The sequence below is a fragment of the Megascapheus bottae genome, unplaced genomic scaffold (genome assembly GCF_031878675.1).
Source record: "Megascapheus bottae isolate mThoBot1 unplaced genomic scaffold, mThoBot2.hap1 HAP1_SCAFFOLD_41, whole genome shotgun sequence".
NCBI classification, from domain to species: domain Eukaryota; kingdom Metazoa; phylum Chordata; class Mammalia; order Rodentia; family Geomyidae; genus Megascapheus; species Megascapheus bottae.
Genome location: NW_028327585.1, coordinates 119,796 through 139,892, shown reverse-complemented (window position 1 = coordinate 139,892; position 20,097 = coordinate 119,796). Strand labels below are relative to the sequence as shown.

General features: G+C 36.2%; 1 pseudogene; it reads right to left on the bottom strand.

The window, feature by feature from the left end:
* Positions 1 to 18,768: 18,768 nt before the first annotated feature.
* Positions 18,769 to 19,651, bottom strand: LOC150039591 (vomeronasal type-2 receptor 116-like; annotated as a pseudogene).
* Positions 19,652 to 20,097: the final 446 nt, after the last annotated feature.

Sequence of the window (20,097 nt, the reverse complement as noted above, 5' to 3'; positions counted from 1 at the left end):
AATCCAGCACAAATAAGAGAGCTGGGACTGGTTCCAGACACTTGGAGTGGCCTCGGAGACAAAGCACCTCTTCTGAATCTGAGCAGAACCACTGCTCAGCACCGCAAACCAACCATCTGCAGACAAAGCCACACAGAGCCTGCGCTAGACTAGAGCCGACACCGGGCCCTGCAGGGACCTGCCAGCTTCATGGTACGGGGAAATCCCGCAATTTGTGAGTACCTCCGAGGAGAAGTTTCTACTTCTGCTCGAGGATTGGCATTGGGAGGGACACCCTCCCCCACAGGCGGAGAGCAGCACCCTCATGAATACTGGCAAGGACCTGGCCAAAGCAATTATAACCCGGGAGGTGTTACTGACAGCACCATTTTTCTTACTGGTAATGGATTTCCCAGAGATACTTTAGCCAGAAACCCAGCTCCAGTGCTGCTCAAGTCCATTCCCTGTGCCAGCCACAAGCCTGATAAACAAAACCCACCTGTGAATCTTTCAACTTGTTTTCACAAACAATCGGAACTGAAGAACCTCATAGCCAAATCACAAAAGAAAAAGACTTTCTGAAGTGTTTAGATCTCAATTTAGTGGAGACACAAGTTTACTTTCCTGCCCTGACCCCCCTCACAAAAAAATCCTAAAGAATACTATTTTTTTATTTTTTTTGTTCTTTTACTTTGTTTTTGTTTTTTTTCTTCCATTCCTTTTTTCATTTGCATTTTTAGGTGTTCTTATTTTCTCTTTACCACCCTACCTACACATATTTTTCTCTTTCCGCTCCAAAATCCCTCTGTCACTGTGATTGTTCCTGGAAACATAGTGACAGCTCTGGGTACAGTCTGAATACAAAGGATATCTATATTGATACAGTCACCTGCTTTTTAATCTGAAAGTCTCAACCCTACTATTTCATAAGTAAGAGCTCACAATAGTGAGGAATCTCCCCCCACCATTTTATTTTTCTTTTCTTTTTTGATTTTGTTTTTTTTCTTGTTGTTGTTGTTGTTGTTGATTTTGCTTGTTTGTTTTTGTTTTTTGTTTCTCTATTTTTTGTTCTGTATGAGTTTTTTTATATTTCTGTGGTTGTTGTTGTTTTTGTCTTAATTTGCTTTTTTTCTTTCTTTCTTTTTAAACTTTTTCATCAATGAAATTTCCTGTATCTACCTCCCTCTTTTCTCTATATGTTCTTCTTTTACCCTTCTTACTTTCATACATTTTATCTAATCCTTTCCAAACTTTGTACTCAAATACACTACCTGCTTATCAACTAACGTCACTTACCCATATGCTATACCTTTTCTTCATTACTATAATAATCTTACACTCTTATTTTATTCCCTCATACCTCCCCTGTTCTCTCTCATATTATTTTTCTATCTCTGGTCCTCTGTTCATATTTCAACCCGTATAATGCTTGGATCCACACTGATGGTTGTTGAGCAATACTGTATATCTAGGTGTTCAATTATATTCTAGGTCCAGAGTGACCAAACTACAATAGAGATTGGATTGAGAGGCTCATTGTTTTGGTCATAAATCGGTTATCAGTGGTTGTATTAGACTGGTCAGTAAGTAAACAAAAGGAAAGAGTGATAACACCAATAAAAATTGTGAACATCTAGTGTCTGCCAGCTAAAGAGGTCTAGGTGGGTTATATCCGAAAAACTATAATCTATCTTAGTATTAATCTTCCTTCCATTTTCAAATGGGCAGAACAAGAAACTCAAGAAAAATGACAAATTAAGGAATAACATCCCCCACCCAATATAAACACAATCACTGGAAAACCTAGAGGAGACTCTTCCACGTGCTATACAAATGCAATTGATAAATATCCTTAATGAAAAATGTGAAAATATAAAGAAAGAGATAAGGAAAGAAGCCATAGCTAAAGAAGAGGAAACCATAAACAAGGTGAAAACAATGTGACAAAGGAGAAGCCATAAAGGAGGCCATAATAAAGGTTTTTCAAAGAAAAATGGATGAATTCATAGAATCCACAAGCAAAAAGGTGACCAAACTCCAGCACATGTCCAAAGAGTATAAAGCTACTGAGCTAACCACTCATATGGAAATGAAGGAGCTAAAGAAATCCATACATGATCTAAGAGAAGAGATGCCAAGCATCAAAAATGAGCAATTAGAAGCAAGGGAGACGAAGAATAAAGTAGATAGCTTTGATAGCAGGTTTGACAATGCAGAAGAGAGAATTTCCAAGGCTGATGTTAATTTAGTTGTTATAGAGAAAGAACAGAAAATGAGTCAATTCAAATACAGGAAATATGAGAAAATGCTAAAGGAGGTCCAAGATACAATTAGGAAGCCTAATTTAAGGCTAATTGGTATTGAGGAGGATCTGGAGAAAAAGGTAAATGGTATTGAAAATATACTTCAGGGAAGCATTCAGCTATGTTTAAGCAAGCTGTTTTTGTCTATTCTTTCCTTGGCTATTAATCCATAAATGTAATACATTCTGAGCATATGAAAATATGGAACATCTCTTTTACCATATATTTTTATTGTAATTAATAGAAGGGTTACATTATATACACCAGATGGTAGGTTCATTACTTCAGAAACATTGATCCCCTTTCTCATGTCTTGGTCGCCATTTCCCTTCCCCCACCCCTGCCTCTCATCTTGTTTACCCCCTTCCCTATTCTATTTCAAATAACCAAATAAGCGTATGTACAATATATCAGAAAACAAGATAAAATACTGTAACAGTATGAGATAACCGAGGTAGAGCAAAGGGAAGAGAGATAACATATTACATTAAAGACAACAATCACTCATTATATGGCTTTTGTTTCTATAACCAAGATATGTTAGTCCATGTAGGAGCATTCTTAAGGGGAAAATGCTAACAGAATGTATGTAAGGATTAAACAGCCTAGTGAAGTATAGGCAGAAAGTTAGTGTAATTTAAAATATAGAATAATATCTATGATTGTACATACTAAGGAAGCTGTTGATTGGTGATCATGGTTTGAATACAACCTGAAGAAAAATTCTTATCTCTAATTACTCAGCAAATAGCCAAATGTGATGTTGGTGGTTGAAATGGTAAAGCCCAAGGTTTAATCAAACGCCCTGGGATGATAGCCAGGTTTTAAGTTCAAGCTCCAGTAGAAGTAATCAAAACACACATTTTCGCAAATAATTATGATAGAAAAAGTAAAATAAGTGGCATTGAAGGCCAGAACTACAGTTAGAATTTTAGCCAAGACTTCAGAAACAGTTACAGTGAATGCAACTGCAAATGCGGTTTGTTGTAGAATGCAGGTGATTGTGTTGGGACAGCCAATAAAGAGCAAAGGACAGAGAAATCAGAAGATGAGGGAGATGAGCAGGATGTAGTTGAGAGCCTGGTTATTACCCTTGACAATAGGGGTGTTCTGAGGTTTCACAAACACCCCAAGAACGACTGCTGTGAGTGTAGAAATAACAAGAGATATACATGTTAAGCCATCCCTAATGGCTCTCCGTAACCTAGGATACTTTTTGCTCTTTGCAAGCACTTATTTCTCTCTCTTGGCATACTGATGATCTGGGCAACTCACACATTGCTCCACATATGGTGCAGAACTCAAATAACAATCAGGCCCTCTTAAAGAATTTAAAAGGAAATTAATAAATTCTTATGTAGATATATTTTTGACATGTCAATAATTACTAGCAAAAACAATATTTTCACTAAATATTATAAGGCATGCTCATTACTATTTTTATATCTAATATGTTCTCATATTGACTGCCACAATCCAAGTTGAAGTTGTTTACTTGAGATGACTAGCATGCATGTTCTGTCTTGCATATCTAATAACCTAACAATAATTCTCTGTATTTCTTCATGCTTCTGTCATAATTCTCATGCTTTCATGCACAACTCAATGTACTCAACAAGGTGAATAGGAAAGCTTGCACTCTCCTGTATGTCTATGTGCAACATGAAACTTGCCCTGTGGCCCTTCCTTGCGGTTATATTTGTCTCTGCTACTCACCTATCATGCAGTAAGGAACCCTGAATCAAATTATTTATTGAAGGTATAAATTCATGATATGTACAACATTTGTAGCTTCTTCTTACATTAAACCTGACCCAACACAGCTCTGTTTTAAGAACATATCTGCACATAAGAAACACAGCTGTGGAAGATCTGTGTTTCCTTTATAATATAACAATAATTTGGAGAGAAATGAGACCTTGTAATTAAAAGGTTTTTCACATAATATGACAGAGATCAAATTTAAATTACGGAGTAGTTGAATAAAAATGAATAAAATAGACTCCAGAAAAGGTAATTGTATATGTAATTCAGAACCCACTGTATTTTTTTCAAAAAGCAGTATTGGGGCCAGGAGTTTGGCCTAGTGGTAGAGTGCTAGCCTAGCATGTACAAAGACCCGGGTTTGATTCCTTCGTACCCCACATACATAGCAAAAAGCCGGAAGTGATGCTGAGGCTCAAGAGCTCTAGCTTTGGAAAACCCAAGGACAGTGCTCAGGCCCTGGGCTCAAGCCCAGGACTGGCCAAAAAAAAGCAGTATCATCCATTGTCACAGTTAAATTACTAAGTAAAAGAAAGAAGACTGATGCTTAAGGCACAATATTCTCACACATTTTCATGGATTTGTGGGGGCACTAGGTAAGAGTATAAATTTCTCCCAAAGCCGAAAACATACCTATCTCATTAGCAGTCTCATTCACTGAGCAAGGATCACAGTCAAAGCAACATGCAGCCTTTTCCTTCTGAGAGGATTTCCTGAATCCAGGAGCACAACTCTCACTGCAGGCAGAGTGAGTAGGATAAAAAAAATCAAATGAGTGCCAGTATATGTTTAGCCTTTTTCCTAATTCTCCCAAAATTCTATTATTTGAAATAATTGGATTATGAAACACAGTATTTCTACACATATAAATTCAGTCCATTAATTAAATGGTGTTATGGTTTGCACATCATGTGACCAAAAAAGTTTTATGTGCTATCGGGTTGTTCTCTAGTCTGTTGAACTATTGATAAACATGAACATTTTAAAATTCATAGATTAATATTGAGAATATAAATATTTGTGGAGTATCCTTGAATTCATGTCGTTTCATGTCTCCTACTCATCTGTGAAATGGTAAAGACCAAGGAGGAAGAATAAATTTAGGCTATAAGGTAAAGTACAGAGCTCCCTATTTAGGATCATGTGAACCACATATACATATTATGTTCTTACTTTTCCAGTATCTGCACTGGGAGAATCTTTTTCTCACAAATTCAATGATTTCATTCAATAATTCCTTTCTTAAAAATATCTGTGTAGCAGACCAACCTATAATTAAATGAACTGCCACAGAATAGATCAAAATAAACAATTCAAACACATAAAGTGATCCCTCAGATAAGCTATAACAAGGTTAGAACATGCTAAGAAATATGCAAGTTGTATTTTCCTAAAATAAATATTTAGAAATAAACTTACACTTTCTTAGGGGGATGCTGATTCTGGAGCTTGAATTTAGGGTCCAGACAGTATAATTGACCTTTTCTTACTCAAATTTAGCACTGTACCATTTGACCAAGAGCTCAAGCTTATTTTATTGGTTATATATTGACAGAGTCTCACAGACCTTGCTATCCTGTTAGGCTTAAAATTCTTCTGTTGTTTTATATCTGAGCAAGGCAGCTTTCTGATTAGATAGGATTACAGGCATCAGTCACCAGTACACAGACCTGATTTTGTGGTGGATAAATTAAGATAACAGTTGTCCAGGTATTCCTGCTTGGATTGACTTCAAACCCGTGATAGTCAGACCTGAATAACTTGCATTATAGGAATAACTTGTTCCCATCCAATCAGCTATACATTTTTAGGGTAAAGTTAACTTCTATATCCTTAAAACACTACTGTTAAATGCAAGCCACCTCTATTGATTCTATGGCCCACTCTATCATATCTTCAGATAAAGACAGTTGATGACCATGTAGAACATTTGGAGAAAATTTTCCTATTTTCACATCAAGATCAAGACCTTCTGGAAAACACCAAATGTTCACAATGTCATATTCTGCCACCAATTTTCTGTTGTCATCTAAAATCACCTGATCTCCACCAGGATTGTAAAATAATGATATTTTTCAGAAAATAATGTATCAGAAAGAGATACATTGTCTTATGATGAAGTATATTCCAAGGTTCAGTTAGAAAACCTGATCTGGAAAAAGTTCCTGATTGTTTTTAATCTCTGATTCAGAATTCAAGGATAGAAGAAACATCTAATGAAGTACTCCAGAGGAAAATTTTGAAGGAGTAAAAATAATCTTTCTGAATCTTGATCAATTGGCAAAGGAGTAGAAAGCATTTTCTCAAGAGACTCTTATTTCACATAAATAATCATAAATGAGACATTTCTCATATAGCTATTTCCAGTTTGCCACGAACATAAACTCTATCAGAGTCTATAGTTTGAGTTCCTGAAAATTGTAATACCTACAGTAGACTGCAACTAGGTCCCTTACAAACATATATTCATACACACACACACACACACACACATATATAGTACATATATATATATATATATATATATATATATATATATATATATATATATGGTTAGTTAGTTTTGTTTAGCAGACCGTAGAAACTAAGAGGGAAGCGTATACATTTGTTCTATTTCAAAACATTAGTTACAAATATATTGAGTCTATTCGTAACTTAAAGAATTTGTAAAACATGGAATTCATTTGGTCCTAGTTATTGGCATGTTCTTTCTTAAGAGCACATGAACACATGTTTAGATTGCCTAAAAGACCTTTACAGAAGTATAATTTCTTCAGTTTTGGAAAAATATCTGAAATATTTAATGTGATATGGTAAGAAATACCTCAAGGAAGTGACTTGGCTCATAGTATGAGTCATCCAAAAGAAAAGGCCTTACCTGTACAGAGGAAGATACTATCCCTTTCCTATTTCCCGTTGTTTGTACTTCTGTTTGATGAAGAAGGAGTTCATGCAGAGGCTGGGCCACAGCATACACAATGTTGTATATATTGTTACTGTGTTTGGACATAGTCGCGTCAAAAATGTGCCTAGGCAACAAACCCAAGAAAGCTTCGTGAGGACAGTTTTTCCATGTTACACAGTCAGACTCAGAATGTGAACAATTAAAAGAAGGAGATCACAGCCTAGCAAGGAACAAGTCTTTTGGGTATTTGGAAGGGCTAACTGCCTTGATGAAATCTGTGAATCCGGAAAGCTTTGGGTAATGGTGTGAAAAAATTGTATGGCACATGAAATGAACTTTGCATGAAATATGTTCTCCTTGTGGTTAAATCCAACTGTGAGTTCATGATACAAACTTTGCCTTTTATTGAATACTGCTCAATACACATCATTACATTTAGTAGCGATTCATTATCAGCATATATGATGAGGACATTTGCTGAAGTATTATTAATCCGGTTATAAAGTGCCATAACTTTAAATGACATGGTATAGTTTGGGATTGTTAGCTCAAAGGCTACGCAAACTCTGTTGTTGGCCATCTGTTCTTTCAACTCAGGAACAATCCGCAAACCCTTCTCATCTTATAAAGTTAACAATCCCACCCAGTTCAAGGTGTAATGAAGCAATAAGGAGACAACGACAATAGCTATCCATGTATCCTTTGAGGCCATCTGATAGAGAGCAGGAAACTTTTGATGGTCAGGGCATGATCAAAAGACCCAAAGGTAATTTAAAGGGAACGAAAATTGGATTGTAAATGAATGAGAAAATTTCCATACAACACAATCTCAGTGAAGATACATGTTAAGTAATCAGTTAAAGTATGCAAAATTTGGGTTTTTCTTTCAGGTTTCAAAAAAACATGAAAAAGTGTTTTAGTTCTAGAAGATATTTCTTTGCATGTAAATTGTCTCTTGAACTTTGTCACTATTCTGTCAACTACTTCATTCTATATCAACCCAACCCATTCTCTGACTTTCTTAATTCCATTGTCACATGTGTACATTGACTATTATATTGTATATTCCCACGTATATATTCCCTGTTGTTCTGACCCCATGCACAACCCATGAGCCCTAACCCCCCTCAGATAAGATATGACTCATTTATATGGTGTTTGGTTTGTTTTATATTGTTTGTTATTTGATTGGAGAGATTATGCCCTGGATTTTCACCCCATATGTATCATACTTTCCACATTAATCATATACATACCTGTATGTGTGTTTGTGTATACGTATTAATGTAAATTTTATGTTTGCCTGGATTTTTTCTTGTCCTGGGGCTTGAACTCTGGGCACGGGCACTGTTCTTGAACTTTCCCAAGGCTACCACACTACCATTTGAAAAACAGCACCACTTCTGGCTATTTTTGGTGTATATGATACTGAAGAAGTGAACCCAGGTGTTTATGCATGCTGGGCAAGCACTCTCCCACTAGGCCACCCTCTGGCCCTGTTCTGCATGTATATCCTATTTTATGCTCATGGTTTTATTTAATATTTACATAATTCAAGACTGACTTACTTCATTCAACATAATAACTTGTGCATGTGCCTCTGTGCCTGTGTGTGTGTTTCTGTGTGCATGTGTGCACACATGTGTGTTTGTTTGCTAGCTCAGCTCCACTGACCCTCAGAACATCATGCAGTTTCTTTGCTTTTTCCCTCAAGGTTAGAACACATTACAAGGGTATACCACACTTTATTACCTGCTTTTTGTTAGTTAATTAGGTAATTCCTTTGAAGCTATGATTACAGGTGTAAGAAACCAGCATATCTTTATACTTTCAAGCCATTTCCTTTTAAAGAAAATTATTGATAAAACATAAGATTCCAAATAATCCCTTTTTCTGATCTAAATTTCCAATCCATTTCCAAATAATGGGACCATACTCAGTACATTTCCTTGAATACTCACTCTTCGGTATCCTAAAATTTGCTAGATTTGTAAATCTGGTCCCTTATTTTAATTCTCTTCTAACACCTGAAAAGGCAACAAATTACACATGTGTAAATATTGCCTCACTCTTCCCACCCTCACTTGTAGAAACATGTAGAGACCCAGCAGTGTTTCTATCTGTGCAGATATTAATCCTGATTGTCCTGTAAGTACTGCAATAGACTTGCTGTTGCTCATACAGGAGTAGTTTGGACTATTGTACTTCCCAAAGAGGCAAATGAAGGTATTTTTAAATGCCATTGGAAATCCAAATTGAATATTGCAGATATGAAATCCCAGAGTCAAATTATGTAACAGAACAGGGTTTTGGTTGATCTCTTCAATAGTCAATGTCAAGGTCAATACAAACTGGTAGTTCTTAAAGATTAACCTGTGTGATTAGTATAGAAATTTAGGAAAATTATTTCACAACTTATTAGTTTGATGAATAGAATTCTTGCTCCTCTGCCAAGGAATATTAAAACATCACTCCCAATTAAGATCAAATGGGAATATTGTGTCTTATCCTTGTATATATGATTAGATAAGGACATGAAGAGAATTTGTTATGAACGGGATTCAGAAAAAAACTTGAGTCAAGAAAGACAGCTTGCTTAGTCCCTGCTACCTTACATTTCACAATAAATCTGCTGTGTATTAAACATAAAATATTCTTTCATGAATAGCAATTTTGCCCTGCAGTTAATACATTTTTATTAATTTAATGATTTTTACCTTTTATTGTAATTGCAGAGATGATATGTGCTGGGATTAGTTACATGAATCAGGAAGTGAATAGCAAGTATAATTCTTTTTGAATCATCTCTCCCCTTTTTTTGCTCTCTCCAGGTTTTCCTTTCTGTCTCCAGCCACACGATATACACTTCATTTCCCACATAGTGTCTAGTGAGTAATACAGTTTACTTTTCAACTTTATTCTACCATTTATGTAGAACAAACACAGTTATGTAGAATAAACAAGGTTAAAGGTAATGAAAACAAAAAATACCAACAATGGCAGCTTAAATATCTGTTTTCTCATTTTTTGAAGTTAATTTCATAAAATATTATTTTATATGATCTATTGAACATATCTCCTAAGGCCTTTTCAACCACTCCATTAGGTATGATTCGTTAGCCTCTCTGTGTGAATGTTTAGAATACTCTGTAATTCACCAGAGACACCAAATGTTCTTTTGTTTTTCCCTTGTAATAAGTAACTCAAGTCTGTGAAAACTCTTGTGTTTTGAATCAAAGTTTATGTTATGTGGTTATCTGGCAGGCCAGGCTAATTAACAAATCTTCACTTTTAGAGCATCTTTCAAAAGTAAAGTATCTCTTAAGCAAGAGTCTATAAAAAGCTGTACTAGTAGACCCAAATTATTGAACAGCTCTACCTGCCAGATCAAACAGAAAAAGAATTTATATATCAGGACAGTGAATTCTATTTTTATTTATCTAATGAAATAAAACACTTTCATCCAACTTTGAGTATTTCCTTACAGAGAAAGGAGCCTCCAACATGTGGGAAAAAGAGAGAGTTGTAAGTAAGCTTTACATTGAAATCCCAGTGCCATGGTCACCATTGTAAAATGCAATGATAACTAGTGTCTTCCTAATATATTTCTCAATTGAGAAACTGGAATGAAAATAATAGATGAGTAAAGATGATGTCAATATCATTTTTCTTTCCTTCGTCTGTGCAAGGGTTTGTGTGAATATACTCACATTATGAAGAAATTAATATTAATCAAAACACATTTTTAAAGAGGAAACAATGGAGGCAAGATAGAAATGCAAGAGAGAGAATGAATTTGCTCTAAACAAAGTGTATGTATATGTCACATTTCAAAATGAGTGATTATCATTCTCATGATATATTCCAATAAGAAGAAAATAGTGAGTGTGAAAAAAAACTAATTGAACATACACATGTGGAGCAGCAACCTGACAACATTATTTCAAAAAGCAAACATTTCTGTTTTGGAGATTCAGTAAATGGTTATGAAAGCAAAAGGTGAAATGATTTTTATTATGAGTAATGACAAAATTTGAAATTCCCAGGGTAGAGAAGGATGCTTATATAACCTCTCTAAAGCTGAAAGGTCATCAAGTATTTAACCAAGACAGGAAGACATCTACAGCAAGGTGCCTTATACGTATACATATTTATGGAAGCTTCTCTAGATTAGAAGAGTAAAGAGAGGGATAACAATAACATGCACCTATGTCTGTAACCGCTGGTTTTTCACTAGAAACCAAAGAAGCAAAAGAGCCTTGTAAGACATTTATTCAGATAAAAATAAAAAAAACTATCAGGCAAAACTGTAAGGTAAAATTACAGACTATTCACCAAGATCCTGTACCTAGCAGAAATATCATTTCAATATGAAGATTAAATGGATAATGATATTCCCAGACAAGACAAGTTAAGAGAATATATTTCACCAGACCTGTACAAGATATATGAAATTATCCTGTCCAATGGCAGAACTATTTACGAAGAAGAAGAATATACAAGAAAGTATCAAACTTACTAGTAAGTGTGTGTATACAAGAGAGCTGACAATACTTTAACATTTTAAATATGCTAGAAAATCATACATAATTTTTGCAAGGGGTAAATATTAAGGTAATTATATTGGGACATTTTTAGAACAGCATAAAATTAGATGTCCAATATTACAAATGATGGGAGGATTATAATGCCATTGCAGATTTGTTTGCCTTTAATGTTTTATCTTAATATCTTAAATGAAAAATTTTCACTGTAACATCTGTGTTATTTACTTATGTATTTTGATTGCTTTTGTGATTGTTTTCTCTTTTTCTCTCATCCCAATTACTATCTCAGATTATTATAATTATTCAAAAATAATTTTCTGTACTCTTTTTAAAACCCCCAATTACCAGAACATCTGTAATGTAGAAATTAAACCTCCCAATTCAGAAATCACCACATACATGGAAAAAAACCCAGTAGTGATGGTATGGCTCACGTGGTGGGATTCTAGCCTTGAGAAAGGCCAAGGACAGTACTCAAGCCCTGAGTTCAGTCCCTACGACTGGAAAAAAATATATTCCTCCAAGATTACACACTGCTGGGTGTCGGGACTGAGTGCCAGCCTGGATAACAAATGTTCTTATTTGTAATCCATTCACATTTGTGCTGAATCTACATCTGTATAAAATCAAACAGCCAGTTTTCATGCAAAAGTTCAGTAACAGAGTTAGATACTCAAAATCACAGCTAGATTTCTTTAGTAGAAAATCTATGAAAGAGGAGGCAAATTTAGTTCAAATGTAGTATGCACATGTATAGAACTATCAGAACGAAATACTTCATAATGTCATTTGTAGTAAGTTAAATAAAAGATAAAAATTTTAAGAATCCTCTATTTCAGTAAAGAATGTATTTGGGATTTTGATAGCGATTGCATTGAAATTGTATATTAATTTTGGCAATATACCCATTTCCACTATGTTGGTTCTCCCTAGCCATGAGCATGGGATGTTTTTCCATTTCCCAGTGTCCTCTTTAATTTTTTCGTTAGGCTTTTATAGTTTCAGTGAATAATTCCTTTACATCTTTGGTTAAGTTTATTCCTAAGTATTTTATTCTTTTGGGGGCTATTGTGAATGGGTTCATTTTCTTGATTTGTCCTTGTGTTTGTGAATTGTTGGTCTACAAAAAGTCTACTGACTTCTGAAGATTAATTTTGAATCCTGCCACTTTGCTAAAGTAGTTTATTAATTCTAGGAGTTTGGGAGTGGAGTTTGTTGGGTGTCTCAAGTAGCGGATCAATGTATCTGCGAATAGGGATAGTTTAATTTCTTCTTTCCCTTTGTGGAACTTTTGATGTCCTTTTCTTACATTATTGCTCTGGGTAAGAGATACAATTCTATATTGAAGAGAAATGGAGAGAGTGGGCATCCCTGTCTAATTCCTGATTTTAAGGTAAATGGTTCCACTCTTTCATCATTTAGTATAATACTGGCTGTAGGTTTTTCATATATGGCTTTAACTATTTTGAGGAATGTACCTCTTATTCCTATTTTTTTTCAAGTGCTTTCAACATGAATTTATGTTGTATTTTGTTCTCCTCCCTTCCCTATCCAATTTCAAATATCCAAATGTGCATATATACAATATATCAGATAACCAGGAGAAACCAAGGGACAGCAAAAGAGATGAGAGGTAACATACTACATTAAGGACAACAATCATTCATTAGAAGGCTTTTGTTTCTACATCCTGGAGGCTCTTGCATTTAGCGTCATACTATATGGCCTTATGTATCTAGGTTTTGTTCTATTGTAAATCTCTTGTAAGAGAGCCCAAGGTTTCTACTGATTATGACCCATTGAGCATATGTTCCTTTGAGTCTGGCTTACTTCACTTAATAAGATTTTTTTCTAAGTCATTCCATTTCCTAAAAATGCGGTGATGTCATTATTTCTGATTGCATCATAGAATTCCATTGTGTACAAATACCACATCATGTTGATACACTCATCAACTGAGGGACGTGAGGATTAGTTCCATAGCTTTGCTATGGTAAATAGTGCTGCAATGAACATCGTTGTGCTAGTGGATTTAGTATGTCCTTATTTCTGGACAATTGCATAAATGCCTAGTAGTGGAATTGCTTGATCATAGGCAAGCGCTATCTTTAGTCTTTTGAGGAACTGCCATAACGCTTTCCATAGTGGTTGAAAGCATTTGAACTCCCACCAACAGTGTAGTACTTATCCCTCCTGGCCACATCTCCTCCAGCATCTGTTGTTATTAGTTTTCTTGTTCCTGGCCATTCTAACTGGATTAAGGTGGAACCTTAGAGTTGTTTTGATTTGCATTTCTTTTATGACAAGAGCCGTTGAGCATTTCTTCATGTTTATATATGCCCTTTTTATTTATTCTTCAGAGAAGTCTCTTTAATTCTTTGGCCCATTTTTTAATGGGATGGTTGATTCTTTGGAGACAATCATGTGTTTTTTGTCCTTGTTCTTGTTTATGTGTTGAATTATATTAATTGATTTGCATACATTGAACCAGCTTTGCCTCCCTGTGATGAATCCTTTTTCATCATAGTGTATAATTTTTTTGATGATTTGCTGAAGACGTTTGGCCAGTATTTGGTTGAGAAGTATTGCATCAATGTTCATTGAAGAAATGGGTCTATAGTTCTCTGTCTTTGATGAATCTCTGTCTGGTTTGGGGATGAGGGTTATACTGGCTTCATAGAATGATTTTGGTAAAGAACCTTCATTTTTAATTTCATTGAAGTGCTTGAAGAGTATTGGTGTGATCTCTGCTTTGAAGACCTTATAGAATTCAGCTGTGAATCCATCTGGCCCTGGGCTTTTCTTAGGTGGAAGGTCTCTAATTGCCATTTCTATTTCAGAGCTTGAAATAGGCCTGTTGAGTTGGGTTAGTTCTTTTTGGTTCAGGGTGGGTATGTTAATATTGGCTAGGAATTCATCCATTTCTTCTAGATGCCCAGTTTGTTGGCAAAAAGGTTTGAGAAGTATTCGCTCATGATGCTCTGGATCTTGGTAATTTCTGTTTTGGAAATTACCATTTTCGTCTGTGATTTTGTTTATGTCTTCTTTTTTTGGTAAGATCTACTAACTGTCTGTCAATTTGTTAATTTTTTCAAAGAACAAACTCCTTGTGTGTTGATTCTTCTATAGCTTTTTTGGAATCCAATTCATTTAATTCTGCTTTGATTTTTAATAATTTGCTTCCTTCTACTGGAATTCAGGTTGTTTTGTTCCACTTTTCCCAGGAGCTTAAAGTGACACATTAAATTGTTGGTTTGCATTATTTTCAATTTGTTACTGTAGGCACTCAAATTTATAAATTTTCCTTTGAGTCCTGCCTTTGCTGAGTCCCAAAGGAGCTGGTATTTTGTGTGCTCCTTTTTGTTAAATCTCATAAACTGTTGGATTTCTGTTCTGATATCCTCGATGACTCAATGGTGATTCAACAATGTGTTCTTTGGTCTCCATGAGTTACAGGGTTTTGATTGGTGGAGATGGGTTTTTAGTTCCAATTTGATGCCCTTGTGGTCTGAGAGAGTGGAGGCAATAATTTCAGTGCTTCTGATTCAGTCCAGGTGTGTTTGATGCCCTAAAATGTGGTCTATATTGGAAAATGTTCCGTGTTTTGCTAAAAAAACATATACTGTGTTGTTGCTGGGTGGAATAATCTGCAGATGTCTGCTAGATAGAGTTGGTCTATACAGTTGTTCAAATCTAAGGTTTCTCTGTTTAGTTTTTGCCTGGTTGATGTGTCCAGAGGTGAGAGTGGTATGTTAAGTCACAAACAATCTGTGTGTTTCGATCTAGGTATCTTTTCTGTGAAAGTAAAGCTTGCTTGATGAAGTTCGGTGTTCCGATATTAGGTGTGTAGATATTTAGGATGGTTATGTCCTCCTCGAGGAAAGACCCCTTTAATAGCATCTAGTAACCTTCTTTGTCTTTTCTCACTAATTTAAGTTTGAAGTCTATTTTATCTGACATGAGGATGGCAACTCTAGCCTGTTTAGGGGGCCATTAGCCTGATAAACTTTCTTCCAAACTCTCACTTTCAAAAATGTTTGTTTTTTGGGTAAGATGTGTCTCTTGAAGACAGCAGAATATGGACATTGACTTTGATCCACCTAGTCTATGTTGTTTAATTGGGGAGTTAAGTCCATTGATATTGAGAGTCAGGATTGAGAACTATTTATTAGTTCCTGCCATTTTAGAAAGCTTTCATTAGGCCCTGTGTCTTGACAGTTCTTGTGGTACTTAGATGGTATCAGTTTTAGGTGCCATTTCTTTTTCTCTGTATTACATTTGTGTTGCTTTTCTATGTGTAGAACATCTTTAAAAATTTTCTGTAATGTTGATTTGGTTGCCATATAATGTTGAAGCTTTTCCCTGGAATGGAATGTTTTTATTGTTCCCTCAATTATGAATGAGATCTTAGCTGGGTACAGTATTCTTGTTTGGAAGTTATTTGACTTCATTCCATGACATATATGCGTCCAATCTCTTCTTGCTTCATGGTCTCTGCTGAGAAATCTGGGGTTATTTTGACTGGTTTGCCTTTGTAGCTGATTGATCCCTTTCCCATGCCTGCGTTTAGGATCCTTTCTTTGGATTATACTGTGTGGGAGGGATGTTCTTTTCTGGTGAGGTCTGTTTGGGTTTCTGAAAGCTTCTTGTATCTGGATGGGCCTGCCCTTCTGGATATTTGGGAAGTTCTCTGAGATGATTCCCTGAAGTATATTTCCAGTACAATTGACCTTTTTCTCTAGACTCTCCTCAATACCCATTGTCTTTAAATTAGGTTTTCTAATTGTATCTTGGACCTCATTAAGCATTTTCTCATATTTCCTAAATTTGAAATGACTCATTTTCTGTTCTTTCTCTATAACAACTAAATTATCCTGAACTCCAAAAATTCTCTCTTCTCCATTGTATAACCTGCTTTTTACTTTATTCTTCATCTCCCTTGCTTCTAATTGCTCATTTTTGATGCCTTGCATGCATGGACTTCTTTAGCTCCTTAATTTTCCTTTGAGTGGTTATCTCAGCAGCTTTATTCTCTTTGGGCATTTGTTGAATTTTGGTCACCTTTTTGTTTGTGGATTCTATGAATTTATCCATTTTTCTTTGAAAAACCTTTATTATGGCCTCCTTTATGGCTTCCCCTTTTTCACATATCACCTTGTTTATGGTTTCCTCTTGTTTAGCTATGGCTTCCTCCCTTATCTCTTTCTTTAAGTTTTCACACTTTTTATTAATGAAGTTTATCAATTGCATTTGTATAGCACTTGGAAGACTCTCCTCTAGATTTGCCACTGATGGCTCCATTGCCTGTTTATATTGGGTGGGAGATGCTATTCCTTGATTTGACAATTTTCTTGAGTTTCTTGTTCTGCCCATTGGAAAATGGCAGCAAGATAAATACTAAACAAGGTTATAATTTTTCGGATATAGCCAACCTAGACCTTTTTATTTGGCTGACAATAGATGTTCACACTTTTATATTGGTAATATCACTCTTTCTTTCTTTTTGTGCACTTACACACAAACCTAGTACAACCACAAATTACCGCTTTATGCCCAAATCAGTAAGCTCCTCAATCCAATCTCTATTGTATTTAAATCCCTCTTAACCTAGAATATAATGGAACACCAAGATTCACAGCATTGTCCAACAACCATCAAATGTAGATGCATGCATTGTAAGAGTTGAAGGATGAGCAGAGGACCACAGTAGTAAAATAATATGAAATACAATAAGGGAGGTAGGAAAAGAATAATGCAAGAACGTAAATTATTATACTAATGAATAAAAGGAATAGTGTAAGGATAATTGACCTAGGGTGATAGACAGGTAATACTTAAGAAAATAAGAAGAGTGATAAGAAGAATATATAAAGAAAAGAGGGAGGTAGATATTTGAGATTTAATTGATACAAATTTTAAAAAGAAAAAAGAACCAAAACAACAACAACACAAAACAAAAGAGAACACAACAAAAAAGGAAAAAAAATGGTTGGGGGAGATCCTCAGTATTGTGCCATCTTACCCAAGAGATTCTAGGGTTGAGAACCAGGAGCTTAAAAAGCAGGTGACAGTATCAATATAGATATCAATTTTATTTAGACTACACCCAGAGCTGTCACTGTGTTTCTAGGAAAGACCTCAGTGGCAGAAGGAATGTGTGAAAAGAGAAGAGAAAAAGAAAAAGAAAAAAAAAGGAATGAATCCTGACGTTTAAAAATAGGTGTAGGTAAAATGGCAAAGAGGAAATAAGTACTCCTAAAAATGCAAATGAATAGGGGTAGAAGAACAACAAGAACAAAAAAAGAGTATTCTTCAGGGTTTTTTTGGGTGGGGTGGTGGGCAGGGTAGGAAACTTGTAACTTGTGTCTCCACTAAATTCGGGATCCAAACATTTCAAAAAGTCTTTTTCTTTCTGATTTGGCTTTGCTGTTTTTTGGATCAGATTGATTGATTGTGAAAAGAAAGCTGAAAGATTTGCGGGCAGCTTTGTTTTTTTTTTTTTGCCAGTCCTGGGCTTGAGCTCAGTGCCTGAGCACTGTTCTTGGACTTTCTCAAGGCTAGCGCTCTACCACTTGAGCCTCATCACCACTTCTGGCTTTTTTCTATGTATGTGGTACTGAGGAATCGAACCCGGGTCTTCGTGCATGCTAGGCAAGTAATCTAACACTAGGCCAAACTCCCAGCCCCTTGCGGGTGGCTTTGTTTACCAGGTCTGTGGCGTAGCACAAAGGACAGGGTTCATAAGCATCAGGGTCAGTTTTCCGGCTAAGGCCTCTCTGGGAAATCCTTTGCCAGTTAGAATGGTGGCACTGCGAGCACCACCTCTCAGGCTCCAATTGTTTGGCCAGGTCTTTGCCAGCAGTCAAGATGGTGCTGCTCTCAGCTGGTGCATGAGGGGACACCCTCCAAATGCCGTTCTGTGAGCAGGAGTGGAAAATTCTCCTCAGAGGTACTCACAAATTGCTGGATTCTCCGGTTATGTGAAGCTGGCAGCTCCGTGCATGGCCGGGTGTCGGCTCTTGGCTCCCGCAGGCTCTGTGTGCCTCTGTCTGCATTCAGTATTTCTGAGCCAATCAATTTTTGGTAGAGAACTGTCCCCTAGGCAGCCAGAACCTTTATCTTGGTGGGAGCTCAGAACGACTGACACTGAACCGCCGCCATCTTCGGCCGATCTCCTCCTCATTGAAGTAATTTCTACATTATTGTGTAATGTAATTCCAGGAAAGAAATAAAGATTATGTTCAGATCTTCTATCACATGACCATTCACGTTAGTCATATACGGTAGGGTTTGTTCTGCTAGTATGTGTTTTATATCTGAAGCCATGGACAGAATTTCTTTCTGGTCTTAACATAATGAGGCAATATTTGGGGGCAAAGATGCAGCCTAAGAGCCCTGCACTGGAAGCCAAGATAGAGAATATCTTCATAGCTAACATGATTTTCCCCTTGGTGCTATGATATACTGGCAGAAAATTAGCCCAGACACTGCAGAACACCAGCATGCTTAATGTTAGGAACTTGGGTTCATTGGAAGCATCAGGTAGGTTCATGTCAAGGAAAGCTACAGCGAAACTGGCCAGGGCCAGGGAGCCAAGCTATTCCAGAAAACAATAGAAAGCAGTGACGGAACCTTCATTGCACACAATGAGGATGTGGCCATATTCATAGTGTGCATCTGTGTCAATGAAGGAGGAGAGTTTGTGACCCAGAATCCACAAATTGCCATCTGGGTAAGGGTGCAGAGGGGGATAATGTAATTAAGACCCCTAGTAACAACAGCCACTTTATTCTTTTTACTAGAGAACTGACCTTGAATACTTGGACCACAGTCATAGTTTTTGCGAGCACTGTGGAAATTGCTAAGGTGAGCACATTTCCAAATGTGATCCACTGAAGGATGCAGGTGATTGGGTAGGGATGGCTAATGAATAGAAGGGAGCAGAGGAAACAGAATATAAGGGAGATGAGCAGGATATAGCTGAGAGCCTGTTTATTGGCCTCAATGATTGGAGTGTTGTGGTGTTTCACTAAAACTGTTAGAACAATAAAAGTGAGAATACAGAAGCAAACAGCCATACAGTCTAGGGCCATCCATAAGATTTCTCCATGAGCCATGAAACTTACAGATTTTAGGAGGAAATGGTTTCTCATTGGTTGGCATTTTGATTATCTGGACACCTCACATATTGCACCATATCTATTGAGGAATATGAATTATCATTAGCCTGTGTTCCATAGTTTCCTTTATTGAAAGGAAATTTGGCAATCACCATTTAGAGGTAAATTTAACATGGCAGTATTTATGATGGTAAAAGCAAGAATTCTCAGATACTTCAAGAAATATCTGCTATTCCATTTCTATCTCTCTCTAACACCATAATTCACCTTGATTCCTGTGTTCTATTTTTTAGTGTTAAGAAACATTTTTGAATCTTTATTAAGTGTATAAATAAGCAAGAAGGTAAGCAAAGGAGCACATGGATAAGCAGAAAGGCAGGGAAAGACTCTGTCAGAGTTTGGGTGCTGTCAAAGGGAGAGAGACACCATGCTCTATTTTTTACTTTGTGAATGCAACTCCTTTTTACCTTTACTTCTTA